Here is a 24,635-nt window from a genome sequence, read left to right on the forward strand (position 1 = left end):
AAATTTTAGTGCTGTAAAAATGATGACTTTTATTTCCACTTTACAAGCAGGAGTTCCCTTAGACATAAGGGCTAATGTAGTAGCCAGCAGGCTGATCAGATATTACAGAAGAGCACCAGAGTGACAGTGAGCTGGTGATCTTTGCTTTAGCTGTCACTGGCATTTTTAATGCATAAGGCAGAAGCATTTCTTCACAGAAGATCAGTGATCATGGATTTTTGGCAAACTCTTCAAGTTACTCATGTTCCTAATTAAAAAAAAGAAAAAGAAAAATTCTCCCTGATGTAAGTTATACCACTGCCTGTTGCTCTGACCATGTACAGGAAAAATAAGCCTTGTGCTTGTGGTTCTTGAATTGCACAGACGGCTTCCACTCTATAGTGTCCTTCATAATTAGTAGTCAGAATTGGAGCAGAGCCGTGCTAAAAAGCTTGGCGTCTTAAGATGCCATCTAATCTCATCAGGTTTTGAAAAGGCAATTTCCTCCCTACCCCCCTTAGCTTTAGGAGGAGGAATGCTTCTCTGTTTTCCCGCATTTCGTGCAGTGTGAATTCCCCCTTCAGTTATGCCTACTAGAAATGGCACTTTACCAATATCTGGGACCGTTATTGACTTTTACATTGCAGACAATGAAAAATCACTCGCAAACAGACTTCACTGTTGTGGTGGTGGTTTGGCATCTACTTAGTGGCTTTAGTCTTAGCGACTTAGTTTTAGTGACTTGCCAATGTCTGCACTTAGCATGAGACTCTGTAGACAGCAGTTGCTGCTGGAGGTCGCTGTTAGAATGAGACGATCTTGAAGGCAGGACTGAGTGGGCTTATTTAATTCCAGCACAGAGAAGTGCTGTAGGGGCCTGCTTCCCTCTTAATTTGAAGTTGGATTTATCTGACTCAAGGATTGCTACACTGATTACATTCCTGCAGTACAGAGGCAGCACCAGAACTGCATGCAAAGTTAATTGTTTGAAAATATTAGCTCCCCCATGTTTTTTGATACATCTGCTGATTTTGTATTTCTTTCGCCCACCAGACAGGGCATGTTTTCGTAATTTTTCTTTGCAAATATCCATTGGAGGATAGAATTTGTTCAAAGGCATAATCAAACTCTTGTACATACTTTTTTTGTTTTCTTTTTATAAATGAAAGATTAAATCCTTCTCTCCCTATTATTTTATCACTCCTTTTGTTTTCATTTAGTAGGACAGTACAACCAGATTTTTTTTCTAAGGTGGATTTTCTGGCCTTTTTTAAGGGCTTGGAGGTTGGGGAAAAACAATTATGTAAGAGAATGATTTTCATTCCACTAATGTTGATTCACTTGGCTCATAGGAAGAGCTTATTGCTTTGTTTACTTGGAAAGAATGAATATCAACACATAAATAATCAGCTGAGAACAAGATTTCCAGAAGGAAGAATTTTCCTCCTCACTTTTCTGTTAATTCAAAGCAATATTTTTTAAAATTGATGTAACTCACAGCCTTATGATGATCATATTACTTTCCCTTAGGAGTAAACACAGACAAAAGTGTCTGCTTAGTTTCCAAACTAGAGAGCAGTTGTTGCCTCAGGTACTCAAATTTCTATAGAAAAAAGCCCTCCATAGCTCTTGAAGCTGTACATACAGAATATATCGATGTACCTGGGGACTTCCATGCCAACTCTTAACAAGTACTAGGAACTCTTCTTCAGAAAGACATGGAAAAACAATTTACTGCACAAGCCTCCCAAAAGTGCTTTTTCAGACAGTCTTTCACTTAACTGAAGTACTCAGACCTGATGCAATATAGCTGGAAGAAACTAACCATATCTTATCATTTCTGAACTCATTTTCCCCTTCTTTTCACTCTTGGAAAGGTACATAACAGGACAAGAGGGTCGACCCTTTCTTCAGACCCTGTTGCAGTTCAACATTCAAACCTCCTTCTGGAAAATCCTCTTGGGCTAATACACTGCAATCCCACTTTTCAGTATTTGCAAAACCTAATGTTTTAGCTTGTTAACAGCATCCCACAGACTTTCAGGTCCCAGGGACAATTCATGCCCTTCACAGCTCATGGGATTTTGTAATACTCAACAACAGCAAGAGATTTGTCCAAGAGGAAGGCACAGGCCACTGGTCATGTACATCATCTACACTATTATCGGTTTCAGCAGTATGGCTTGATTTTTAAAGCTCATAATGGAAAGTGTATTACTTACATTATGCATAAGTCGTCAGATGCTTTTATCAAGTACTTCAGCTGTTCCAGATTACAAGCATGTTTGTGGGCTATGCACATTTATTGGCTTATTTCTGTATCATGGTTTCCTAACGCTGAAAATAGATAAAGAAGCAGATTCATTTTCCTCAAACTGCTTGTTGTGAGAAAATTATGCTTATAGTTCATGCTGTTGTAGAAGGTTGCTGTGACCTGTAGATGTACCACTTAGCTTATCACTTTCCAAGTTTAAAAGAATTAGCTGTCAGCAACAGAAGCTTTCTGCTTTTTTTTATGGCATTTTGCAGAAAGCAGCGCTGATCCATGTCAGCAGACCTGGGATTCTACACAGTAACACTTCTAAATAAATACAAGTGTCATCACACTGGCTTCCAGGTGTTTGCAGTAAGGGTGCCTAAATCCCTGCTTCAGATACTGGACTTTCGCATCTAATGAGGCAGGAGGTGCCAAGAATTAAGTAACTTAAAGGATAAGAAGTTGGAGACAGAAACTGCAAGGGAGACAAGCTTTGAAAGGATACTTTGAATGCATGTAGGGCTTCTGGGGGTGAGGTGGAGTTGTTGACTGTACTTAGTTTTGAGTCAGCTGAGGACTGCATTTTCTACCTTACTGAGACAAATGCAAGCCTAATTTAGTTTTGTAATAAGAGTTGCATGTGATCTTTTAAAAAAATACAGACCTTCTGGAGTTATATTTTCATAATGGGAAAGTATTGGTCCTTTCTGGTGATACTTGTTACTGGTCAGAATCTCTTGTTCTGCTGGTTTTCAGACGTAGTCCAGGACAGACATCCTAGGGGATGACTGAGTTAGAGAGTTTCTGTAGGTGGACAGTTGTCTGAGTTAACAGTAAACTGATGTTTAATGCTAAAATGAAATCACACTGCCAGTACGGTGCTGGAACTCTCCATTTTTAATTACTATTAAATTGCAGTTAAAAAATAATAATAATATGGCCTTTTCCTTGCTCAGTGGGACAGCAGAGGCTGAGGTTTATGCAGAGAAAATCAGTATGAGACTTTTTTCCCCAGTGTTTTGAACTTTGTGTTCGTTTACATCTGACATTACAAAGCCTGAATGTAAAATACTGCCAAGTCATGAGTGTAACAAATCTGCACCTACTTGCATGTAAGGTGGTCAGAATTTGGGCCTGGGAATATTTTCTCCCTGCGGACTGTCAGTAGTCTGGCAAATATGAGTGCACACCCTCACCCAGAATAATGTTAGGGCCTCATTCATGTTTGGCTTAATATACTTTGGAAAAGGAAATACCTTGTGACATTCTTCAGTGGCCTCTATGGACAAATAAATAAAAGATTTAATGGATCCTTCACAGTAGGACATTGGCAACCAAGAAGGACCCTGAGGACTGGGTTGTTTAAATTAGGCAGAACTTGGGATATTTTCAGAGCTCTGTAAGAGATGAGGAAGAGGTCTTTCATCCACCCAAGTTCCTGGGGCTCTGAGGGAAAAAACTGCACCATGTTTAGCACAGGGAACCACTGTTTTCCTTGAGTGTTTTGAGGCTGTATGTCTGCATCATATAGTCTGGCCTCATTCCATCAAATACATTCCTCTGAATTGGATGCTAGATGGTAATGGCTTTTAGTATGCCAGCAGGTAATTAATTATGATAAATCTGCAAATTGTGTATTGTATCAATAGGCTGTATAGAGCCAACAGGGTGCACATGACTAAAAATATAGTGATTACAGGTCTGCAGTAGTAATGAGCACTGTGGCAGTATACCACACTGAGTCACTGGGAGCTGTGCTGTCAATTACTTGTGGATTAAGGACCACTGCGATTTTAACCAGATCCCTTATGACCTGAATGGAAAGCCCCAAAGGGTTTTGTGGCACTGCCTCTTACAAATGCTCCATGACAGATCTCTTTTCAATTCTTATTCTTTCTTTTTTCCTTTTTTTCTTTTCTCTTTTTTTCATTTTGAAAGAAAATTAAACTTCAAAGTAGCAGCCTAACTTATGATTAATATACCTTACATAATATATACCTTACTTTTTTCTTGTCCCATCCATTAGCCTTCACTGTGGCTTCTGCACCTGGATGCTGAAGGGAAGGAGAGGGCGGAGGGGAACAGATGATGAGTGCCAAAAGAAAAAATAATTGTGGTGATAAGGAGTTCTTGGAGAAAGAATCCTTTCCCTCATAGTTTTCCAACCTCTTTTGGCTTACATGTTAGCCTCTCACTGTTATTTGTGTGTGCATATATACATATGTGTGCGCATGCATATTAAGCACATTGTTATATGCAAATAGGATGCTTCTTCATGTCAACACATCAAGAACTCAGAACCATTTTGTCAACATACATAAGCTATTAGACTATCCACAGATGACGTCTTTGAGGTCATCTTGTGTAGCCAGAATGAATTTCTCTTTAGCAGTACAGATGGATACTAGGAAAGCCAGCAGATGTATTGTAGCTAATCAGAAAGAGGCTCAGCAGGGTAACTAAAATCTCTGCTAGAATTCATATCCCTTCACAGAGTTTAATTAAAGAGCTTTGTGTGCATCCTTTTGTTTTATCTGTTGCCAGTGTTTTGTCTCCTATTGTGGCAGTTCCCTCAAATAACCATCAATTTGCTGTGATAACCTAATGAGGAGAACAAGCAGCACTGTTTAATTATATAAAAATGATAATGAGCTTTGGCTGCCAGGGAGTTAAGGAGCTGCTGCTGGCCACTGGAATACAAAAGAGCTGGTGCCAAAGGGGCCCCTGGAAGTCTGTGGCACTTCAGACTTCATTGCCGAGCAGCAGCAACTGGCTTGAGCAAGCAGCAGGCCAGCAGAGCTTCCTTTGGGGAGAGGTAACTGAATTATTGAGCAGCCTCTTAGCAGCAGGAAGGGAACAGGCATGGGCAGATTTCTGTTTCACACCCCAGCAAAAATACAAGGCAGTCAAAAGAAAGATCTCTTGTCCTACATAAGAACAATGCCTTTGACACTGTACTCCATTCCTCATCCTCCTGGCAGACGTTGGAGGTTGGGCATAACCAGGTGTCCTCTGGTGCCATTTTGCTGCAGGAGGTAGCAGGAGAACTTGGGGGAATGAGGTTCTGGCTTCTGGGGAAACATAAGCCAAGGTGCAGATTACTCAGGTATGCCTGTGCTCTATCCAAAAGTAACGTGGATTCAGGTTTATCAAGAGGTAACTCTTCTAAGAGGTAAAAGCTTTCCATTTTCAGACCTTCCCCCCCCCCCCCCTTTTTTTTTAGCCAAAAGGTAAGTAAAATCTTGTGCAACTTCTTTGTTTTACATCCAAGTTATTTAGTCATTGAAGTTATTGTTTTCCTTTTCTATTTTCCCTAGCTGGGATCATGCTGAAGTAAGCATGGGGCGGGGAGCATCAGAAAACAGGAACAGCAGTGGAACAGAAGAAGATTAATTGCTGAAGCCCTGTTTCTTAAAGCAGAGAACCAGGTGCCTGGAATTCAGTTTAATATTGATGTGACTGACTACCATGTGCATATCATCCTGATTAATCACAGCACTAATGAACTCCCGAGGTGTATAGTACCTGTAGGAACCTACAAGCCAGGTCTCCAGGCATATTGACACTTGGCTAGAACATGTATGATGGAGTTGACAATAACACGTCCAGAACTGAGGATGCCTGTGAAGGCAACAGGAGACGCTTTTCCATTCTCAGCACAAAGCCTGGCCATGCCACTGTAGGAGAGGAGGTGCAGGCAGGCAAGGGCACCAATGCAATTGAGGTAAGGCAGGGTGAAAGCTGTGAAAGAGCAATGTTGTTAGAAGTTTGACCTGAACAGGGCTGTGACAGTACTGACACTGCTGTATGACTAGTACCCAGAAAGTAGAAAAAACCTTTGAGGAACACTGTTTTTACCAGTGCTTGTGTTGGTTGTATGTGAGAAAGACTGATATGGGAGGGGTAGTACTGAGCTAAAAGATGCCACTTTGCATTTATTTCAGCATTCAACCTACAGTACACAATGCCATGTGTTTCTGTATCAGGAAAGGCGCTGGACTAGAGAGAGTCTTAAACAGAGAGGTTAAGGTAAGTTTACATTAGGAGCACTTTACAGGTTTAGGATACAATTGCATTATACAGGCAAAACATTTTTATTGCTACTGTCAGTCTTTTATATCCTGACCCCTTTGACTAGGTCCTTTGTTTGCATGTGGTTCTGCAAATTTCTCATAAGGGCAAGTTAACAGATGTGCCTCCCTCCTTCCTTCCTTTGTGTATCCTCAGCACCTCTCCTCTGCAACTCATACTGTCCATAACAGGGTTATTCACCTGCTTTCCTTCACTGGGTCCTCCAGTTCTGCCACTGTCTCTACTCTTGTATTTCATAATATTCCCTGTCCTTATCCTTCTTTCATCCTTGTGGGCATTGAAGCCAGACAATGCTGTTCAGCCCAAGAGCCAGAGAACTCCTTTGGCTCTGGTCTTTTGTGTTTCAGTGGCCAGCCATGGCAACTCCTGCACAACCAAGGCATATCATTTTTACATGAAGAGTACCACACACCTTCCTCATTAGGAAAGATGTGAATCTGAATTGCTTCCTCCTCTTTCAGCCTCACTCTTTTTAATATCCCCTACCATTTATAACCCAGTCTCATAAGTTCATTCTGAATGCCATCTATGTAATACATCCTTTTCTCTCTACCCAGACAACTACATCTTTGCTGTTACAACTTCAGCTCTTGTTATCTTATGGATCAGTCACTGTACTTATCCTGTCATAAATCTGACAGATGTACCCTACCCAATCCCAGTGCTCCTGCAAAGATAACTTTCCCAACGCTTAAGTTTAACCGTGTTGTCTGTTCTCTGTGCTTTCCCATTGCCTCGCTCTAGAAACTTATGCTGCTTGTTTTTACTTCAAGGCTTATCGTGGTCTGTCTTCTCCCTACCTATCATCACCTCCTCAGTATTGAAGAGTTAGCTTCCACATCTAATAACATGCAGTCCTGGCCTCCCCTGAGTAGTCATTCCATTTTGAAACATTCTTCATACTTCAAAGGAGTGTCCTGTGAAGCTGTGCAAAGCAGCTTCTTTTGGCTTTTAGCATCCATTCATATGACTCTTCTGTTCCACACTGCCCCTTAAAAGACTTTATGTATGGCTAATGTGCTGGCTGCCCTTGTCCTGTTTTACTCCCTTTCCTGGCCACGCTGCCCCAACATTTTACATTCGGGTCACGAATGCTTTGGGACTGCGACTGTCACCCTGTTCTGTCCAGGTACAGCACATAGCACAAGGGGAGTGTGGTCTGTGCAATGGGCTTCTACGCTTATATTACACTTCAGTAATAAGTCCTTACACAGCAGCAGAACAACTGTAAAAGCAAAGAGTTACATGATAATAGCATAGTAAAACTGTCACCCTGCCCCTAGTCAAATGAGCAATCCTGTAGAAAAGCAGAGTGGCTGATATCTTCACACCCACATTCAGCTTATTCACACTCAATAGAGACCGCATCCTTTTCTGCTCCTACCTGACATAGCTTTTGCTGAAACCTGAAGATGCGAGTTTCAGTTAACGTCACTTGGAGGACACCTCTAGCTAGGCTGTGTACTGGAAGAGATATCTGTGAGCACCCAGCACCTCCAAATATAACTAGTGCAGTTAAGGACTCACAGTTGGCCCCACCACTATGCTGATGGAAAGGATTGTGTGGGCACTTCATCTGTTTCAGCACAGATCCATCAGATTATCTCAAACTGTATTGATTGCTTTAATTGGCTGGGCTGGGTGTGCACTGTTGCAGACTGGGGGGCACGTGCAAACCCCCTGGTGCCTTTGAGACATTAAACCTTGGCAGTGGGGTGGTGGAAACAGCCGTGGGATGGAAGAGGAGGAGCAATTGTAATGTCTTCAATGCTCACAGCTTTGTGCAGTGTAAGCATATATCTACAGCAGCACTGTACTTGCTAGTGCTTCAGAAAAAAAAAGTAGTGCTTTCCTTTTGCAGAGACTCGGGAAAATATTGCCACTATGAGCTTCATTATCCGTGGAGTTTGACTGGTGTCGCACTGAAATGAACTTCAAGGCAAACTCACATCGAAACTACTAGAGACTGAATATTTGCTTGGTTTTGATACAAAACATGAGAATCACCTCAGGCTAGCTGGCAGTGCTTGTGACGAGCAAATCTTTGGGTGAAACAAGAGAGGGCTTCCAGTTTCTAATGAAATCCTCTTCACCCCCTGCCCCCCAGTCCACTGGGCATTTACATGGTTTTCTTGTGAACATTTCATGCAGCTTTGAAAGTCAAATGCTTCCTTACAGGAAATGTTTTTTCTGTGCTGTGCATCTTTTGTGGCTGGCTGCCGAGAGATCCTGATCCAACACCCAGCTGTGCTTCTATGACCGGCTTTTGTGACCGTGGAAAATCATTTCTTTGCTTCTGACTCCTCTGTTTTCTTCTCTGTTAAATATGTATAAATGAGTTTGAAATCAGGGCCTGTATGTTTTCTGCAGCCATACTGGGCAGAAAAGTGATAGCAGAAGGTTTGGCTTCTTGGTATCTTAAAAAGCCTCTGAGAAATAAAACAGATATTATTTTTTTTTTTTAATCTGATAAAAATTATTTAGCATCCCCAGGGCGAGAGCCATGCAATATTTCAATGTAAGTTAAAATGGTAAGTGACAAAATGTTTATCCTATATTAAGCTTTGCTAAATAGGGGAGGAGGTAAAGCTTTTGCAAGGAATATGCCCAGAAAACAGTCTCCTTTTCTGGAAAACATGTTTTACTGGTATGGGTACTTTTATACTGTCTTAAGGCATTCTGAAGTGACAAGGTTGCAAAAGCAATCTCTGTTAGCTGCATTTTTGACTTAAACAATGAGGTAATTACTAACGTGGTAATTTCACGTGGGCAGATGCGTGAAAACCCAGAAGACATCCTTCTTTACACTTATGCAACTGTAAATGAGTGTTGCAGCTATAAATACCAAAAACAGGGGAGAAGGAGGTGTGGGGAGCAGGAGCAGGCCTGGCAAAAAAAGCTGGGCTTTATACAGCCAAAGCCCTTCACTCACATTCTGAAAGCACAGCCAGATCAAATTAACAAGAGGTAATAATGCCTAACAGGAACACTTCATGGACTACCATGTTAAAGTGACTGCAGAACATGTCCTTGGCAAGTGACACGTACGCTTGGTGCTTGTACATGGGGCATTGCTGCCCTGAGGACATGAGGATTGAGCAGTTGGAGGCTTCTGGGTGGTGTTCAGGCAGATGCCAGCAGGGATCCATTTGGCCCTCAGTGGGTTTCCTTTTGCACATTACAAATCAGGGATTCAGTAGGTGTGGAGACCAAATGCCCATTTTGATCTGGGAAAGAGATGCAGCCTTGAGTACACAAGAAACACAGTGCACCCACCATCTTATCAAAAATTTACCCTTGTTTCTTTCTCTTTAGTTTTTAAGTCAACATTTTGGCTAATGTTCTATGTTAAAAAATAACTTCCTTGGACACCTTTCTTCAGGTAATTATAAGAAAACAGCATCAGAAAGAAATATTTTTCATTTGATTTGCCATTATTTGGGTTTGGAGTGTTTAAGATTTGTGTTTCAAATTTCTTTCTCCTCATCTCTGGCACTGGATTTCATGTATGTTTCCTTTCTTGTTAGTGAAAGCTGAGGCTTCCTCTGACTGTAAAATGGGTATTTCCTGCTCTTCCAATCTATCCCTCCGGTCTGTTAGCTGGCCTGAAACAGTGGTTTGTGGTTCAATTTCAGATTTCTGAAAATAGTGGTTATAAAAGCTGCCTTCCCTTTTTTCCTTAAGATGTACTCTTATATTTTTTCATCATCATACTGTAGTCAGTAGAACTTATGAAATGGCATTGTGAAGATGGCTTACCCATGCTATAATGGCCTTTCAGATCATCATCCCTGTATGATCCTTTCAAAACCTCCCTTTTGAAATGGAGTCCTCAAGGTGGTAATGCCTAGATTTCCTACAGGACACTGTTTTCCACCTATTTACTTCAGTGGTATGGCACTGAGGAAGTGCTTACGGCTAAAATTCTGGTCGTGCATTTCCCCAGAAGAAGCCCACCTGCAGTAGACTTAGTTAAGGCATATCTGATCCTCCAAAGATTTCCAGTTCTTCTGGTATCTGCAAGATATAACTTCATGTTGTAAGGTGACTTGATGTTGTAGTCTTCTTCTCAAGAGAGTAGAATAGACTTTGATTTGTTTCTCTAAGTCTCCATTGTTACCCAGATCCTTCCAGTCCCTGATGAAGAAAGGGTAACCTTACTTCTCCATCCCTCCTCCCCACCCACCCCATTTCCTTAGCTAATAATTCAGAAAGAAATTCTTCTTAACAGGCTGATAATATTAGAGTTGTCAAAGTGAATCTGCACGCCCTTCCTCCTCAGGTTTGTCAGTCCCAGGAGGACTAACAAGTAGGTCTTGCTCACAAGCACAGCATCTGCCAGAGATTTGGTAGTTCTGCACCCACAGCCAGTTACTATTGGTGGACTGTGGAACAAATCTGTGAGGGGAAAGTCCCTTCTGGACTGTGCAGCTTTATAAAACAAGCAAAAAAAAACAGCAGTATCAGCCTGAGAACCACCTCAGGTTTGGTGGCCTCTAAGTCAATCAGGCTTACAGTTAAAACAACCTACCAACCCACCACCAATTCAAAAAAAAACCAAAACTGTAATCTGTAATTGCTCCTATCTGTTAGGAGGTTTTTGGTTTTTAATTCTTATCCTGTCTTTTCAACTACTGAAACTTGCTTAAAATAAGTAGAAGGAAAAAAAATAAAATAAAAATGGACTATTTCAGCAAGGGCTCTTTAGAAAATTCAGTAAGTCTATTTAAAAATACATGCACTTTAATGTGTGCATTAATGCATTGCACTTTCCATTGGGGAAGGCTGCAATGATACCTTCAGTAAGAGGTTTAGAGGTGTCATTGATCAGTCTGGTGTTGAGTGGTCATTCTTAATGGACTGTATTGTCCAATGGGCCATCAAGGCCCATCAGCTGGCAAACTTAGAGACAGCTGTCTACATGCTCAATTCAGTCTAAGTGGCTGGTTTGGCATACCTGCATTTGCAACTTCCATCTTTTTGCTCAATAAAATCTTGTAGTACTTCATGGTGGTGAGGGAAGCTTGGGCTGGCATTGCCACTGTGGTACTGATGGGCTTAAGTTGTGGGCACTTGTGGGTTTTTTCCCTTATTCCAAGAAATTTTTACAAAGTTTGTTTTAACAAGGAGAGTGAGCTTTCTAAACAGCAAATCAGGGATATCTCTTTAGCTTGAATCTCAGCTGTGGGGGTTTGGGGGCAGAAGTGCCATAAGCTGTGGCATGAACTTAGGGGGGTGTTGCTTAGCCAGGATAAAAGAAGAAATTTAATCCTTTGCTAGATGAACAGTGTTAAAGGTGCTGAGTTTTGTAGTTATTCCCCTACGTAATTGCGTTGTATTTCCTTGTGAGCTTGGACTTCAGAATATTTTTCACCAAGTCCCAGTACCTATCACCTAAATGTATGAGGATCTTAGCTTGCATTTTCTTGAAGCACATTTCTTTGCCTTGTGGTTGCCAAGAAATGCTTGGAAACGCTGCAGAAGTGCCTACATAAGAGTTCTTTTAAAGTGAATTAACAAAAAAAATACAAACCCACAACTTAATTACCTTTTACATTTAATAAAATCTTATGATTTTAGAGAGGCTGACTCATGATATTTGAATGCCAGGAGTTGGCAATACTGCTGGATGAAGTGTTAAATCTTTTCAAGATCTGCCCTGTTCATTATCAGCCTTTTTTCACAAAGAACAGGGAGGAGATGATATACCTATAACCAAAAAGTAAAGCTTGTGCAAAGATGTCATTATTAGATGCTCAAAGTGGTGTGTCCTCTCCCTGAAAGAGTTTTGACCTGAGAGTGAATATGTTAATAACCAGTCACGTGGTATCTTCCAAGTTACAGGCAAAAAAATGTTTGAGCATCTCCTTCAAGATGATACTATACTGCTGGAATGTCTTCCATTACCTTGTGGTGCAGCATATTACTTGAATGAGTGATAGCACTTAAGCAGTGTTGCTCAAATAACACCGCTCATGCCCACCTGCTTGGGATTTTTTCACTTCTAGAAATCCAAAGGAAAGGCAGAAATGTTTTAAACTAAATATTTGCCCCTGTGCAGGTCTTATCACTTCCACTTCTCCCGTTCTCCCCGAGCACAAAAATCTTTTATATTTGTGGTTTGTGTATGTCTTGTGGTATTTTCTCTTGCTATTTGACTAGTACTACCTTTATGTGGTATGCTCATGCCTCTGGGGCAGAGCACAGTGGAGGAGGATGTTTAAAATTAGGTGCAAAATTATAAATCTTTGATAAAATGCTGATAAATCTTTATGTAATGTACATTTAAAATCACTCAGAATCAACAAATCATATTGCGAAATCACAAGCCAGCAGTACTTTGTCATGCTGACAGAGCCCTGTTGAAAGAAAACAAAAAGATTTGGATTTTCTGACAAACTTTTCTGGATCCCACAGGCCTGTGAACAGGGTATAAAATAACCATTTTAATTATAAGCTAAACTAAATATCATTAGATGGTATTGGACATTTTTAGCTAAGCCTGTTTTGCCAACATGAGGGTATCATGAGACACACAGAAGCTGGGATGCAAAGGACATTACCTGTGTTGTAAGAATGGGCTTCCTGCTGTGGAAGCAATATTGTGCCTTAGAGGCCTGTACAGTGCCCGTAACTAATAAACTGAAAGATGCTTCTTCTAAATCAGCTCTAGTTAACATAAATGGGTGAAAAGGGTGTCAATCGCAAATATACATCAATATATATCCATAAAAAATAAATGGTTTAGAAGCTGGGTCACTAGGTAATCAGAAATGCCATGGAAACAGCATCAGCTTTAGTAGCAATGATGAGATCACAGACAAGGGCTTTAAAAACAGCACTGAATGACTCTGTGAATTTCTTGCCTGCTGTGCTTAATATTTTTAATCTGAAATTACTAATAAAAATATCTGTTGCTGTGGCAGATTTCAGGTGCAGGTTCCCAACACAAGGGGTAAGACAAATGTCCTACTGTCTGCTGCAAAAGCAAAGCTTGGCCATATTTTTTCATAGGTATTTAAGGCCTAAAGGGACCATTACAGCCATGTAGTTTGACCTTCTATGTAACACAGACCAGAGAATTCAACTCAGTGATTGCTGCCCTTGGGCTAGATTTCAAAAGTGGAGAGAGATTTATTCGTTTCTGCCTTTTTTTATTTGATCCCTCAGTGTGTTCAACTGCCTGAATTGGGCTCTTTGTTAAAATCAAGAGCCTGTAATATTAATTCATGTTTTGTTTTCAGAATATGCATATATATATATATATATATATAAAAATACATATGTGTATGTACAGACACATTTAAAATGGTTTGGATTTGTAGTAATAGTTGGCACCACCATAGAGGTGACTTCAGATTTGAAAGGATACATAGACTCATAGGAAAATTGGAGTAGGAAAAGGATGGCAGAAGGTAGCATGACCTTCACATGCAAGTCATCATGGGTCTCTGGTGAAGTGTTTATACTTGACATTAAGTCAACACAGGGTGTGATTAGAGGCCTATAGAGAAAAATGACTTGTCTCACTCTGAAGAAATTGCCAAAAATATAATGTAGGACAGAGACCTCTCAGTTGGGGCTCGTTTTATAGAGGCAGAAGCAGCCCAGGAGCTCAGCCCTATGCAGGGAAGTTAAAAGCTCCATCCCTATACCTACTCTGGGAAAAGGCTGGGTAGAAACATTCATGCTGAGGAGCAAGTGCAGAGCCGCCTTCTTTGCTACCCATTGCATCTGTGCTGGAGTGAACCTGCAAGACTTTTTTGTTTTGCTTCAGAAAGTTTTTAGTGAAAGCTCAATCGAGATGAGTTTACGTTATGTGGGCTAAAAATAATTTTTAGAAAAGGCTCTAATCACTTCACTTACTCTAAGGACTATGATAAACCTGATGGGATACTGTGCAGACCTTCAACTGTTTGTGTTTACTGCCACTGAAGAGCCTTGGCCACCCTCAGAGAAACACTTTCTGTTTAGTGGTCCATTAAGTGCTCTAGTCTGATTGATGAAGCAGACTTATTTATTGTCACTGGAATTTGCCCTGGAAGCTTGCATTAAAGGAAAAATACAATGAAAAGTTATCACACTTTGGATAGGTAGATGTTTAAGAAGTAAGAATATATAAAAATGGATTTTTCTTAGGATAGCTACCCTCTCTTTCACAATTCCCATAATAGCCATGACCAGGCTGAATGACCTCCCAGTGGGTCTTTTTATTGATACTTCCCAGCAGGCGTTTCAGTTTGATAAGTAGGTCAGGATTCAGTTGGTCTGATTCCCATTTGAATGCATGACAAAACAGAAGGATTTCAGCTTTACTGTCAAAAAGGTTCTACTCTTTCATGTTCAGGTTATCTAATATCTAGAGGGCAGGTGCAGGGGTAAAAAAAAAATCACAGTGGGGAGAAGGATAGTAAGGAAAAGAAAGTATTAAAATTTAATCCTCTGAGTGATAGCATGACTAATGACTCCATAAGCTCTACTCTGCCATTTCCCATCCTCAACAGAATTGTCCTGCTGCAGATAGTCTTTAATGTCCCGAACTATTTCGTAGCCACCTTTAATTTATGAAGTGATCTCCCACTTATCATCCTAGCGCTATCTTTTTGGAGTGGAGGAGAGGGTGTGTTGATACATTCTGCCCTCCTCCACAAAAATGCAGAAGGTCCAGGGGGCAAAACTGAACTTGCTCTGACAATTCCTGATTCTCCCTTTTCTCCACGCGCCATGTCCTGGGAAGGGAGCTCATGCAAATTTCCCAGTGCCCCTCTGGCACTCAGAAAGGAAATTTAATCTAGTTTACTAATTCACCCATAGGCTTATGATGAATAGAAAATGAAGAGGTGTGTCATCTTGTCCAGTGAAGTTGGGGGTGATGAGCTGAAACCAACAAATGCATTACAAAAAAGATAGCAAGCTGGAGTAAAACCAGGTTCTCATTGGTGAATTATTAGTCCACTGTTCTTTATGATGTCTAGTTTCAATCCTAATGATGTGGAACTTGATGAGATAATTACTTTGAACTATAGGATTCTGTTTGCCCACAACAAAAGCTTGTAGTACGGTATCATTTAATCAAGCCCATCCCGTTTTCTCAAAAGTTATTAGTTTTCTTTTAAATTGGATGTTTGTCTTTTCTCATGTAATGAAAATGGCACAGTGACTGGAGATATCTGGTACATATCAGGATTTATCTGAAGCTAACTACCATCTGCAGGTAGTTCCTACTCAGTCTGGTAGGGAAGAATCTCAAAAAAAAAAGGAATGTCAAGGGGATATTTGCTGCAAATCTGGTACAAAGTTGGTGCCATGTTTACTGCCTCATACAAAAGAAGATGAAGTGAATTAATATTATTGGAACATGTTTTGAGTCACAGTTTCACAGAGTATGGACATATATTATATGATTTCCACAAAGTGGATTTCAGTATATGGAGTTTGCAGGTTCAGCTGTGACTTGCAGCGTCATTGGTGTGTAGTAAAAAACACCTTGGGCTTCTCTTGCATCCCACCTTTGCTGACCATTTGTCTCAGCCTAGAATATAGGCACATTTGTGAGTATATGAATGAAAGAGTTCCTGCTTTTATTGCTTTGCCCCATGGCGTTAGGGTATGTATAATATTTTACCAAGCACTCACTCAAAGTTATAGGTTTTTTAAATCCTTTTTCCAAAAAGAATGTGATGTACTGGTTGAGCCTTGTCATTTTGTTCAGGAACCCAGAATTGCTGGATTTGCCATCATTTGGTAAGGAAAGGGGATGAAGGAAACTGCTTTCAGAAAAAAAACAGCAGAAAGATTTTTCTGTGGGTTCCATTTTGAAGGATGCAGCAATATATTATAGATAGAGCGCAGGAAAAGCAGTTTGGTACCTTGCTCATTTTTTTTTCTCCACAAATATCAAATTCTGAATATTGAGTCTACTGAGTCAGACTAACTTGCTGTCTTGTCTCCACATCCCTTTCTTGGCCTTTTATCCAAAATCAAGTGTAATATCTATTCTTGTCAATTTTATGCCAGACATTATCTTCAGTTTGAGGACTTGACGTTAAAGGGGTGTGGGAAACGGAAGGTCGACTTGGAGCTTGCTCTGTGCCTTGACCTAGCAGTGCAGTGCCTCTGGGAAGAGAACTGGGTGATGGGAAGAGTGAGTGCTGGCAAATGCAGAGGTGCAAGTGCACAAGGAAGGCAAGTATTTCACAGCAGTATTTTCTCTGTCTCCAGTGGCTCCTGGTTCAGGGGCTTTCTGAGCCAAAGCAAGGTGTAAACTCTTTTCCATGAGTTTCCCTGATTTTTCTGTAACATCCTGCAGCAAGGAGGGTGCAGCAACCCTCTCAACACACTGTGTGTAGAAGCATCCCTTTTCTCATCTTTGAAACTCTTTCCTCTTTTCCATTGATACTTCCCTAGTTTTGTTTTTCTGAAAGACATAGAATAGCCCTTCTTTCATTCATCTTTTTTTTGTGATCCACTTATGATTTTCAAGATCTGTGTTGTGTCTCTTTAAAAAGTTGTAAATTATGGTTACAATGTGAGTACAGTTAATTTAGTTTAATGTCAGGCTGTGTAACAAAAAAGCTAGCAGGAAGTTAAAACAATGATACATCCTTCAACAGACGTTTCAGTGTGATTAAGAGACAATACAGGAGCTATTAACTGTCAGACTGCAATGAAGTTAAACAGCTTGTTTTGTTTTTACTGGAAAGGAGAAGGACTATAAAGAATTTTAAATGTCTTTCAGATCAGGGCAAAGGAGTTGCTAAGAAGCTATTTCCTCATGTAGAAACCTTACTGAAAGGTCTGAGGTGCTTGAACCTCCTAAACTCTTTTCATAGGGAATAGGTAGGAGAGTTGTGTAGAGAGACTGTTTGTAGCTCTAAAACTCTTTCTTTGAAGTTTTGTCCTGTTCTTACAATTCAGATAGACAATACTGTGGTACTTGCTCTTTGCTAGAAAAATAGAAGAAACAGAAGTACTGAACCCTGACAGACCCTTACCACATAGGTAAGCCCTGTTGACATCTAGGGCGCTGCAACCCATGCTAGAGCCTAAGCAGAGAACAACTTGGAAGTTCCCAGGAGAACTGGTGAAGATTCAGGTTTTGTCAGTTGAGGAGATATAATGAGGGCACTATGGAGGGCATGGGTGTTTGGGAAGCCCTACAGGCATTGTTTTCGTTTTCATATATTTTTAATGGTTTCAGGTTTTTGCCTCCAGGATAGGTACAGTTTAGGGAACTTGTAGAAGCATGCAGCATCTTCAGAAACCCCAGCCTGCGTTTATTTAGAGTTTAATACCTTTGTTGGCATTGATTTCTTTTTTTTTCATTAAATTATATTTGGGGTTTTTTTACTTGTCTGCATGCTCTGGCACTGGTTACACTGAAGAAACTTACGTTTCTGTAATCCTGACATTTGTCTATTAATGCTGTTTTCTGTTTTAGCCAGAGGTGTTAAAGCAAGATTTGGCTGACTAACTAGCTGCAGGTACTTTTCAACACCAGTGTCTCTTAACTAATCTTCAGACCGATGTCAGTATTGAATTTGCAGATGTTTAGATATGGATCTCAAAATTTATGTTCCTGGCTGTAAAAATGTCCTATAGAGTGCAGGATTATGAGCAGAAGATTCAAGCTTCACTGCCAGGGCTTCTCACTGACTTGCTTAGTGTTTTGCTGAGGATATGAGCTGGTTTTAGCCACCATGAAACAAGTACATTAGTTTCTTACAGCAGTGTGGCCCAGTGTGTTGCTTGGAAGCTCAGTAAGGTTCATTAATGAAAGACATTTCTGAATGATACCTTCAGTAGTAAAGTTGGTACTTTGAAATTTCTTGATAGAGTGATTACACCAAGTGTTGTTACAGATCTCATTTTATCTAGATTGTCCCTCAACCAAAGGAACTTACTAGATCTTTACATGTAGCAAAATATCACTGCTGTGGAGAAGGTGATGCACAGATTTTTCTATGCTCTGAAGTGCTTTACCAATGCTTTATGTCCCTCCCCACCCTTCCACACCCCCCTCACCGTGCCACTGCTTTGGGTCCTATGAAGTTAATTAGGGAGTTGTTGTTGAAATATGTACCTTCTGAAATTCAGGCCTGCAGTCCTCAATCCTAATTTCTTCAGTTACTGTGACCAGCAATGGCCAAATGTACCATTAAAACATCCATAGATGGCAGCAGCCACAGATACCATGTGGGATGAGTGGTCCAGGGACTGTTTCCTTTATTCCGTCTTCATAGAATCATAGAACAGTTATGGTTGGAAAGGACCTGAAGATCATCAAGTTCCATCCCCCTGCCATGCGCAGGGACACCTCACGCTAAACCATCTCACCCAAGGCTTCGTCCAACCTGGCCTTGAACACTGCCAGGGATGGAGCATTCACAACTTCCTTGGGCAACCCATTCCAGTGCCTCACCACCCTCACAGGAAAGAATTTCCTCCTTATATCCAATCTAAACTTCCCCTGTTTAAGTTTTAACCCGTTACCCCTTGTCCTGTCACTACAGTCTCTAATGGAGTCCCTCTCCAGCATCCCTATAGCCCCCCTTCAGATACTGGAAGGCTGCTATGAGGTCTCCACGCAGCCTTCTCTTCTCCAGCCTGAACAGCCCCAACTTTCTCAGCCTGTCTTCATACGGGAGGTGCTCCAGTCCCCTGATCATCCTCGTGGCCCTCCTCTGGACTTGTTCCAACAGTTCCATATCCTTTTAATGTTGAGGACACCAGAACTGCACACAATACTCCAGGTGAGGTCTCACGAGAGCAGAGTAGAGGGGCAGGATCACCTCCTTCAACCTGCTGATCACGCTCCTTTTGATGCAGCCCAGGATACGGTTGGCTTTCTGGGCTGTGAGCACACACACTGAAGCCAGCTCATGTTCATTTTCTCTTCGACCAGCACCCCCAAGTCCTTCTCTGCAGGGCTGCTCTCAATCTTTTCTCTGCCCAACCTGTAGCTGTGCCTGGGATTGCTCCGGCAAAGAAGAGGTGTCATGAAGAGGTGTCCCTCACTTTCTTCTCGTACATAATCTCACCCCTCAAAATTGGACCCCAGCCAATGTATTTGCTCCACACGAGTAAGGGGACGTAAACCTATACTCCCATTTACCTCTCCCATCCCTGCAAACTGTCAGTCATATTCCTTCACTGTATTTTTTCTACAAAAATGCACATTAAGCCTATGTTTGGTTTGTGTCAAAATATACTTGCAGATGCTTGATAAAAGTTTGTAGCCTTGGTACTGTTCTCTCTGTATTGCAACTATTTACATGTTAAGATGCCCATGTGTGAGTATTGCAAAATGCCTGAATTAGAGATTATGGGACTTGTTATCCCCTGCTTTTGGTGGTCATTTAGGAAGGCAGGCTTGGGAGACCTGGCTGACCACTAAACCTGTACTTTCTTCCTCACCCAGGTTTTTGCTCAGCTCCCAGGAGTGTTTCTGATCTGGGCAACCAGTTATTGACTTAAATGTCTGCCTTGCTTGAATATCCAAGTATTTCAAAGCTGTGGTATTCTGGCTGCTTATTACGCACAAGTGTGTTCAAAATGCTACCTGGCTGGAGAAGAGATCGATGCTTCCTTCTCAGTGGGGGTCCCTGCTGCTGCAAGAACTGTCACAAAGGAAAAATGTGTGGGTCTGTGGCTTTTAGTCTCTTATGGACAGAACCATCTCTTACAAAGCCTTGCTTTGGCCATTTTCCAACTGGGATAGGTTAGAAAAGTCTGGCAGTGGCTTCCATGAGTCTTTCATGTTTGACAGACTGGGCCAGGTGGACCATTTCACTCAGCAGTTCATGCGTTTTGCCAGCCAACTTCTTTTCTATGCTTAATGACTTCTGCAGCACATTCTGGGCAGCTCCAGTTAATCTCATCCTTTCATCCTCCTGTGATCTCGCTCAGTTTCCTGGAGAATCAAGTGTGAAGGTGCAGTTGGCCTCTTCTATACTCCAAGCCCTCAGGCTGCCAGTGCTGGAAGGGGGAGCACAAGGTAGCTTATGCCATAGTCTTGAGTGGCTACATGACTGGAGAAGTACCTGTCCTTAGCAGATCAGTCCTCCACTGGGTAAGTCTTGATAGCATTGATATTTCAATACAGATTTTAAATTGTAAGCAATTTAAATTGGGCAGCTACTTTATTTCTTATGTAAATAGGATATAGAATATACAGATAGCTCATTTAGTGTCTACTGCTGTATTGGCATATGCAGATAACTGCTTGTCGTGGTTTAAACCCAGTCAGGTAACTCGTTCACTCACTTCCCCCCTTCTTTCCTTCCCCCTACTCCTAGAGGGATGGAGAGGAGAATCGAAAAGAATGCAAATCCCCCAGGTTGAGACAAGAACAGTTTAGGAACTAAGGTATAACAGAGATCACTACTGCTACCACCAATAATAACAATGATAAAGGAAATAACAAGGGAAGAGAACACAACACCTCAGCACCAGCCAACCGATAACTCTGCCCCCCAGCCCGACCAAGCTCTGACCCATACCTCCTCCAACCCTGCAGACTACCACCCCTTCCGGCTAACTCCCAGTTACATCCTTGACATGACGTGCTGTGGTATGGAATACCTCTTTGGTCAGTTTGGGTCAGGTGTCCTGTCTCTGCTTCCTCCTGGCTTCCCCTCCTCCCTGGCAGAGCATGAGGCTCACAAGGTCCTTGGCCAAACCAAAACATCAGTGTTATCAGCTCTGTTCCCAAGCCAAAAGTCAAAACACTGCACTGCACCAGCTACCAAGAAGGAGAAAAATGACTGCTGCTGCTGCTGAACCTAGGACACTGCTTCATGTGCATATGTGTTAACAGTAACCAAATATGAAAATTGAACAGTCATGCAGCACTCGGTGTTTTCCCTCATTTTAGGAAATCTGGCCTGCTTGATTTGGGCAATGTATTACTATTATTTTTTTAATATCTGTACAATATTTACTGAATTCATAAGTCAAAATAAGAATTCAGTTTTCACAAATTGAAGCACACTTACCATTTCTGTGGGCTTATCATGCTTGCGTGTAATAGAAAATTCGCAAGCTGAATAACTTATTTTGAGAGAGAAGAGCATTCAGAAAGATGTCTAACAGAGAGAATACATCAGATGGAAAAGTCCTCAATATGCTGTAATAATTACAAGCTCCTTTTAATAAAATTTATCAATGGGCATTTTCAGATGTGGTTTAAGATACTCACTCGGAGAATTTAATAAGCTAAAGTCTATAAACACTCCATCTAGGGACTAGAATCATTATTTGAACTACCTTTAAAAGTTCTGCCATTTATTCAATAGTCTATAATGGGCTTTATGAGCTGCAGGGATTCATTATGCAAATACCTATTTAAGATTTGTGTGGACCACAATTAAAAGCATAGCTGGATAAAATGTGTTAGTTTTTACATGCCCAGTAGACAGACTCCAAATTGAAGTATCACCACTTCTTCAAATTAGTTTTGTACCAAAGAAACTTGAGAAAATTACATTTTCCATTATGAATACCTGTGTTGCCTTACTTTCCCTCTCTTATTTTATTTCCAAGCCTAACAGTTAAGGTCTACCATTAAATCAGGACAGAGAATGAGACTTGCATGTCATTGTTTAGGGCATGGTCTTACAAGTCTGTTTTGCCAGCATCTTCAATAGGGTTATATCTTGAAATGCATGTATGTGTATAAACTTAAAATGGCCAGGTTTTATGAGATATTTTTAAAGCAGTAACTTGCCAAGCCTGGGGTGTCAGTAAATTATCTCCTTGAATCCTTAGGAAACTGGACTGGTGGCAAGGGTTAACTCTGCAAATGCCAGATGTTAACAAATACTTGCCTTCATTCTTCCTTTTGTCCACAATTGGAGCATTTCATTTGCCTGGAGTATGATCTGATCAAAAGAGGAATACAAAGGAGTGCTGTCCCCTTCCGCTGTTTTTCATGGAAGCTGAGTGTACAGAGTCTCCTCTGACATTGACTATAAAAGACTTCAGGCTTTCTCTGCCTTGCATTTGCCATCAGTGAGGGGAGGCATTTTCTGTCACATGTGAGGTGCAAATAACGGCTGCAAGAGTCTCTTCAGGACACTAATATATAAAATCTTCACCCCACAGAGTTATCGTTCTAGTGTTAAGTTGCAAATGAAGTGGAAAATCTTCTGTGATAACAAGCGTAATAGTAAAGCAATTGGATTGGGGGCTTTGTGCCCTCTTTTTTGTGTCTTACAAGAAATGATTACTTGTATGAAATGGAGTATATTTTCTTCTTTTTTGTGTCAGTTGTATGAATTTTATTTTATACAGATGGTGGTTATTACATTAAGCTTGTTCATGTTCTCCCCTAAAAACACTAGCAGTAATATTACAGGTGATGTGTTGGTTTGTACCCTTTATTTCATAACAATATAAGATGAAATTACCCTTCTGCTGGAAATTGCATATTTTCTATCTATCTCCTCCCTTAACGTTACCAGATTGTATTAATCATAAATGTCAATGAAGTCTCCAGATGACTTCCTGACTTTCGACAAAAGGCCTTCATCTCAGCCTCTTAAATTCCAAGGTCAAGGGGAATGTAGCATTCGGAATAATTATTAGCATTATTTTACCTTGACATTTCAGCCCTGCTTTCAGTTTAGCATTCGAACCAGGCAGTGGAGACGAATGTCATCTTTCAATTCACAGGAGGGAATTACCCCAATTAAACCTGACTTTAAGGATATCTGAAGTGCTGTATTAATGTGCTGTCCTGTTTTTTTAGAAATACTTCATGAAGGAGAGAAAGTTTCATTAAAAGCATTCAAGATTTACAGTGAGCAGAACAAGCAATTTTTTAATTGTAGTTTCCCCCCTAGGCTAGGATAAATAATCAGTGCTTCTCGTTTTCAGAAGAGCCAGTGGTTCACTGCTCTAAAGATTCTTTTACCTTTTGTTTCAGCTAAAAGGTCAGAGTTATAATTTTTTCTCATCGTGAACCATTAGTGGTACCTTGTCATTGTTACGTGCATTGTTACGTGTCCGGGATCTTGCGCCCATCCTTTGTGCATGTATTTAATTAACATTTTTAACATAATATCAGGAAAGAGGGACAGAATATGTTGTTTGTTGGGTTTTTTTCCCCAGCAAAGAAAAACATTTTCACCCAAGCACAGATGAAAAGAAGACACAACCACCATGCCACACAGAACCCGGGAGCTATCTGACTTTGACTGGGTGGTGCGCTGGCAGTCTGGTTCAGTCAAACAATTTTACTTACTCATTTCCTGCAAATTTTTGATGCTTTGAGATTCTAGAAGTGTGTTTTAATAATGAGGTAAATAACTGTATAAACGTCATTCACTGTATATTGGTCAGAAAGCAGGTGCATACAGATGAATGCCAGACACCAGTTAATCTTCAGAGCTTTTTTGGTACAGTGCGGAGAGTAAATCAAGTTGTGGTGATGAGCACCACTTATTTCAGTAACTTTGTTCCAATTCAATCCTTGGCAAAGATTTGCTGTAGAGAAAAATGGAGTCACGCTGCAAAAGGATATACGAGACTGCATAACGTTAGCTCCCTGTTCCTATTAGTTGCTTTTCCTGATACACTATGCCTTTCTGTGAAACCTTGAAGATAAAATTGCTTTGCACATTTTGGACTGTAAGTCATGGCTACTCTCCAGCTGATAACAAATCGCTATTTGCATCTGTTATGATTGTGTGCCCAGTGTGTGATTTTACACAACTGCTGTGGCCCATATTGTTTCGATGGAAGTGAAATTTATTGACTTCCAGTTAAATTTGACTTTGGGACTTCACCTAATTGGAAAGTAAATTTATTGATGCTGACAAGCCTTTTTTTCTAACCTGGCGCCATGCAGATTCTTACTTGAAATGCTTTTGTCCCCAGCACAAATATGCTCTTTCTTGTATTCTTTATTTTTAAGTAGAAATCTTGCATAAATATCACATGAACATATAGTTCGCTGCACAGATATGTAATGATCTGCAATGTGTTTTTCCCCATAATTTTCCAGCAAATTTGCCATTGTTTTCTACTTAACTGCTGTTCTATAAGTTCTAAGATAGCTTATACTTAAAAGACAAATGGTGCACAAATGTTAGACTTTCTATGACAAGTTGGTTAAGCAATGCACCTCTCATTTATCATGGAAGTCCGTAGGAGTCTCAAGTCCTTTTCCAATTTCCATTTCCTTTCCTGCTTCCTCCTGTTAGATATTTAGTAAGGATAGCTGACTCATCTTCAATGAGTTTATGGCCAACAGTTCCTGCCCCAGTTTTAGTTAGCTTTCATTGACCTAAGCTGTGTGGTGATT

The 24,635-nt window shown here is 40.8% G+C and overlaps 1 long non-coding RNA gene and 1 pseudogene across 1 annotated transcript; both read left to right on the top strand.

Annotated features, from left to right (window-relative positions):
• The first annotated feature begins 3,191 nt into the window (after positions 1–3,191).
• Positions 3,192–23,711, top strand: LOC134163297 (uncharacterized). Its single transcript, XR_009964679.1, has 3 exons — positions 3,192–5,051; positions 5,554–5,664; positions 23,441–23,711. It is a non-coding gene; the product is annotated as an uncharacterized LOC134163297 (long non-coding RNA).
• LOC134163385 (U2 spliceosomal RNA) lies at positions 16,282–16,458 on the top strand (annotated as a pseudogene).
• Positions 23,712–24,635: the final 924 nt, after the last annotated feature.

Source organism: Pezoporus occidentalis, unplaced genomic scaffold (assembly GCF_034315485.1).
Source record: "Pezoporus occidentalis ecotype Australia unplaced genomic scaffold, CSIRO_AGI_Poc_V1 ctg2, whole genome shotgun sequence".
NCBI classification, from domain to species: Eukaryota; Metazoa; Chordata; class Aves; order Psittaciformes; family Psittacidae; genus Pezoporus; species Pezoporus occidentalis.